This window comes from Schistocerca gregaria, chromosome 3 (genome assembly GCF_023897955.1).
Source record: "Schistocerca gregaria isolate iqSchGreg1 chromosome 3, iqSchGreg1.2, whole genome shotgun sequence".
Lineage (NCBI taxonomy): Eukaryota > Metazoa > Arthropoda > Insecta > Orthoptera > Acrididae > Schistocerca > Schistocerca gregaria.
In genome coordinates this window covers 96,812,560-96,818,559 of record NC_064922.1, presented here as the reverse complement: position 1 = coordinate 96,818,559, position 6,000 = coordinate 96,812,560, and the positions used below count along the sequence as shown (strand labels likewise).

The 6,000-nt window shown below is 24.9% G+C and overlaps 1 long non-coding RNA gene across 1 annotated transcript in view; it reads left to right on the top strand.

The window, feature by feature from the left end:
• Positions 1-2,042: 2,042 nt before the first annotated feature.
• Positions 2,043-6,000, top strand: part of LOC126356089 (uncharacterized) — a 158,421-nt gene continuing 154,463 nt past the window's right edge. The window contains exon 1 of the long non-coding RNA XR_007565584.1: positions 2,043-2,314. This is a non-coding gene — a long non-coding RNA (uncharacterized LOC126356089). The remainder of the gene's footprint in view (positions 2,315-6,000) is intronic.

The following is a 6,000-nucleotide window of genomic DNA, read 5'->3' as shown; positions in this document are numbered from 1 at the left end:
ATTTAATTGATGATTCATTTATTATTATATTTTTATTTCTTGTTAGGAGCGGAATAAATGAAAGTAAGTTGATCTCAAGTCCTATTCAAACCCCAAATCAGGAATTTGATGAAATGGACAGGATCGTTCCTATCATTAATGTTGATAGGAAGAGAAGTTTTGTAGAGTTGTTGGTCATTAAAAAGGAGAGAATTGATACCTCTATAAATGGGGTATGAACCCATTAGCTTGTTTAGCTTACCTTTTTACATTAAGGTGTATGATGCGCGTTAGTTTTTGATACTAAAGGAGGTAGTTTAATTCTATCTTATGTAATTTTAATGAAGGTAATTTTATTTACTTTATTTACCCTATCAAGGTAACCCTTTAATCAGGCACTTCATTTATTTAATATATAAATCGAAAGTTTTTTTTTGAAATTCTTTTATGTATTATTTTGTTTAATTAGGATTAATTTATCCTGCTCATTTTATTTTTTTTTATATATATATATAATAAATAATTTATATTAATATATTACATTTAATTGAAATTAAAGTATTATAAGTTCATCTTACCATTATCAATTGATTATTTTAATGCAATTATTTACCTAGGATTATAGCTACTTATGTTTTTAGCTTAAAATAGGTTATTATAATATAATATATATAATAATATGTAATTTAATATTTAATATTATTATAATTGGATATAATAAATAAAATTATTAATTTAAATATAAAATATTATAATTAATATAAATAATTATATTAATTATAATAATATAATTATGTAAATTATCTATAATTAGATTCTTTAACTAATATATATGAAAGTTAACTTAATATAAAAAAAGAATTCATATTAATAACATATTATATTAAATTACATAATTGTATAAAATATATTTATTATATTATTTAATCTTTCTTTATTTATTAGTGAAAAGAAAGATTAAATAAGAAAGAATATAATACATTTATTGCTATACATGTTCCATATTAATCTTTAATTATATATAATAGAGAAGTTGTTGTGGTCATACATAGGGGCGTTTCTTTTTTTTTTGTTAATGTTTGTGGTTTTTTTCTTTTTTTTCTTTAAATATTTGAATCTTTTATTTTTTCCTGAATTAATAGATTTAAAATTTTCTTATTTTTTATTTTTAAAAGTTTTATTCTTGCTTGTTTATTCACTTTTTCTTTGTATTATATGTAAGTTTTGTTAGACTAAATGTTCTTTTTGCAGTAATTTCATTTAATTATCAAGTGATTTTGGATTTAGCAATTGATTTAGTATCGGCATAATTCGTGCCAGCAGCCGCGGTTATACGATTGATACAAGTGAATATTATTGGTTAAAACAGTTGTTTATATTATTAGGGTTGAAATATAAATTTGTAAGGTGAAATGTTAAAATTTATTTGTGGCCCTTTTTATGAATCTGTGAAATTTAAATAATAAACTAGGATTAGATACCCTATTATTTTAAATGTTAATTATATTTACCAGGGTACTATTAGTTAAGGTCTTTAAACCCAAAGAATTTGGCGGTATCTCATTCCATTCAGAGGAACCTACCCCATGATTGATAATACACGATTTACTCTACTTAATTTATTTGTTTGTATATCTCCGTTATCAGAGAATCTTTTTAGAGTTATAATTCTCAAGATTTATAATTATAAAATATTTCAGGTCAAGGTGCAGCTTATAGTTAAGAGGAGGTGGGTTACAATAGATTTTTGTTTATAACGGATTTGATAGTGAAATACTGTTAATGAAGGTGGATTTGATAGTAATTTAATTTATTTAATTTAACTGATATTGGCTCTGAGATGTGTACACATCGCCCGTCGCTCTCATTATTGATTATTCTATTTTATTTTAAAGTAGCTTCAATTTAGATGAGATAAGTCGTAACATAGTAGATGTACTGGAAAGTGTATCTAGGAAGAGTTTCAAGATATAACTTATTAGTAAAGTGTTTCATTTACACTGAAAATTTTTCTGTGCAAATCAGGATATCTTGATTATTTATTTTATTATATTTATTTTTTGTTTATTTCATTATTTAATATAAATAATTTTATTGTATTTTTGTCTTAGTATATTTTATAGAATTGATTTTTTAAATTATAGTTTATTGGTAATGTAAGTGTTTTATGAAATATTATTTTAAATTTTTTTAAGTAGATTTTATTTATTGTACCTTTTGTATCAGGGTTTATCAAAATTTTAGTATTTATTTTACTTGTCTCGATTTGGGTTGATTTATAAATAATTTATAGTTAATGTATCATAATTATTATTAAATTATTTATAGAAATGAGGTGTTAATCGTTTCCCAAGATATCTAGTTTCTTAAGAAAAAATTTAATTTTTTAAAGTTATTTGTTTTTATTTAATTTTTTAACTAAAAATATTAACTTATTTATTCTTTAAGGGATAAGCTTTGAAGTTAATAACCTATAATTTATTTTATAGAAATATAATAGTAAGCTTTAAACCAGCTATCTTTAAGATTACGTTTTAGTTCATTATTTTTTATTTTGATTTTATAAATATTTTAGGTTTTTTATTAAGATTATTAATTTAATTTTAAAATTTTTGTAATAATGATAGAATTAGTATATTTATTTGTATGAAATTTTTACCTTGTGAACTTATTATAAGGAACTAGGCAAAATAGATTTCCGCCTGTTTATCAAAAACATGTCCTCTTGTTTATATTTTGAGGTCTGGCCTGCTCACTGAGCGTATTTTTAAAGAGCCGCGGTATTTTGACCGTGCAAAGGTAGCATAATCATTAGTCTCTTAATTAGTGGCTGGAATGAATGGCTTGACGAGAAATCAACTGTCTCTTAATAAATTTTTGAATTTAACTTTTGAGTCAAAAGGCTTAAATTCTTCTTTAGGACGAGAAGACCCTATAGAGCTTGACATTTTACTTTTATATAGTTTTTTGTTTGTCTTTCTATATTTAATGATGATGTTTTGTTGGGGTGACATGAAGAATAGATAAACTCTTCATTATTATATCATTTATTTATGTTTGTTATTTTGATCCATAATTTATGATCATAAGATTAAGTTACCTTAGGGATAACAGCGTAATTGTTTTTGAGAGCTCATATCGACAAAGCAGATTGCGACCTCGATGTTGGATTAAGAAAAATTTTGGGTGCAGGAGCCCAATGATTAGGTCTGTTCGACCTTTAAATTCTTACATGATCTGAGTTCAGACCGGCGTGAGCCAGGTCGGTTTCTATCCTAAGATTGTTAATCCATATTAGTACGAAAGGAACATATGGTTAAAATATTTTTTGTTATATTGATTAATATTAATTTATTTACTATTTTGACAGATTAATGTGTTGAATTTAGAATTCATTTATGTAGATTTTTTCTACAAATAGTATTGATACTTTATGATTTATTTATATTTATTTTGAATTTTCTTTTATTGGTTATTTGTGTTTTAATTAGTGTTGCCTTTTTAACTTTATTAGAGCGTAAGGTTTTAGGTTATATTCAGATTCGAAAGGGTCCAAATAAGGTAGGTTTTGTTGGAATTCCTCAGCCATTTAGAGATGCTATTAAGTTAATTTGTAAGGAGCAGCCAATTCCTATTATATCTAATTACCTACTTTATTATTTTTCCCCTGTTTTTAATTTAATGATTTCTTTAGCCGTTTGAGTAATTTTTCCTTATTTAACTTATATGTGTTCTTTTTCTTATGGATTTTTATTTTTTTTATGTTGTACTAGATTAGGTGTTTATACTGTTATAATTGCTGGTTGATCTTCTAATTCAAATTATTCATTATTAGGTTCTCTTCGTTCTGTTGCTCAAACAATTTCTTATGAAGTTAGTTTAGCTTTAATTTTATTGTCTTTAATTATTTTAATTGGTAGTTTTAATATGTTTGATTTTATAAACTATCAGCTTTATTGTTGATTTATTATTATTTCTTTTCCTTTAGCTTTAGCTTGTTTTGCTTCTTGCTTAGCTGAAACTAATCGTACTCCTTTTGATTTTGCTGAAGGGGAATCTGAGTTAGTTTCAGGATTTAATATTGAGTATGGTGCGGGTGGTTTTACTTTAATTTTTTTAGCTGAATATAGTAGAATTGTCTTCATAAGAATGTTATTGGCTTTAATTTTTTGGGCGGTGATTTTTATTCTTTTATATTTTTTATTAAGCTTGCTATTATATCTTTTGGTTTAATTTGGGTTCGTGGAACATTACCACGGTTCCGTACTTAGCTTGAAAAAGTTTTTTACCTTTATCTTTGAATTTTTTTATTTTCTTTGTTGGTTTAAAGATTTTATTTATCTCATTTGTTTAGTGAAATTTTTTGAGAAAAGTTAATAGAAGAGTTAAACTTCTAATTTTATGTTTTCAAAACATATGCTTTTCCTAAGCTAATTAACTTTATTCCTTAATTAAGTTATCTCATGCGTTTGCAACATGGACATTAATTAAGAAATATGTGAAGTAAATAATTGTTAAGATTTGACCTGTTATAATATAAGGTTCTTCAACAGGTCGTTTACCAATTCACGTTAGTAAGCATACAACAACTACTATAATTCAGAATAAAATTTGATTAATAGGGTAAAATTGAATGCCTCGGATTGGTGTTTTATTATAAAATGGTAAAATTATTAAGATTCTAATTGATAAAAATAATGCAATAACACCTCCTAACTTATTAGGGATAGATCGTAGAATTGCATATGCAAATAGGAAATATCATTCTGGTTGAATGTGAACTGGTGTTACTAATGGGTTGGCAGGTACAAAGTTATCTGGATCTCCTAATAGGCAAGGATTAATTAAACATAGTATAATTAATAATGATGTTATTATTACAAATGTAATAGAATCCTTAAAGGTAAAGTATGGATGGAATGGAATTTTTTCAATATCTCCATTTAGTCCAAGAGGATTATTAGATCCTGTTTGGTGAAGAAAAAATAAATGAATTGCTGCTATAGCAGCAATAATAAATGGTAATACAAAACGGAATGTGAAGAATCGATTTAATGTTGCATTATCAACAGCGAATCCTCCTCATACTCATTGGACTAAATCTGTTCCTAAGTATGGGATTGCTGATAATAAATTAGTAATTACTGTTGTACCTCAAAAAGATATTTGGCCTCAGGGTAAGACATATCCTATAAATGCAGTTGCTATAACTAAAAATAAAATCACTGTACCAATTATTCAGGTATGTATATATATATAAGATCCATAGTAAATTCCCCGTCCTACATGTAAGTAAATACAAATAAAAAATATAGATGCTCCATTTGCGTGTAAGGTTCGGATAATTCAACCATTATTTACGTCTCGGCAGATGTGTACTACACTACTGAATGCTATTTCAATATTTGATGTATAATGTATAGCTAAAAATAGTCCAGTTACGATTTGAATTACCAAACATAACCCTAATAGGGATCCAAAATTTCAACAAAATGAAATATTTGTTGGGGCAGGTAAGTCAATTAAAGAGTTATTAATAATTTTAATTAAAGGATGTCTTAATCGTAAGGGTTTATTCATTAGTAATTATCTTATTTTACGAATAGGTCCCTGATTAATATTGGTGATTTTAACAACTGCTAGTAGTGCTAAAAATAAATAAATTATTATTATTATTGTAATAATTAATGTTGGTCTATTATATAATTTTTCTAAAGATATTGTTATTTCTTGATAATTGATTGAATTATCAATATTTATAGTTTCGGTGTTTTTGAAAAAGTCTATAAATATAGATATATCTAGAATAATTAATATTAATATGATAAATACTCACATTATTAATGTAATAATTATAGTGATTGATTTAGGCTGAAATATTTCGTTTGATGCAATTCTTGTGATGTAAATAAATAATACTAGTAGACCACCAAGAAATGTTAAAAATAAAATATATGATAATCAATATCTTTCTATTATTGTTCCTGTTATTAATCCAACTAGGAAGGTTTGAAGGATAAT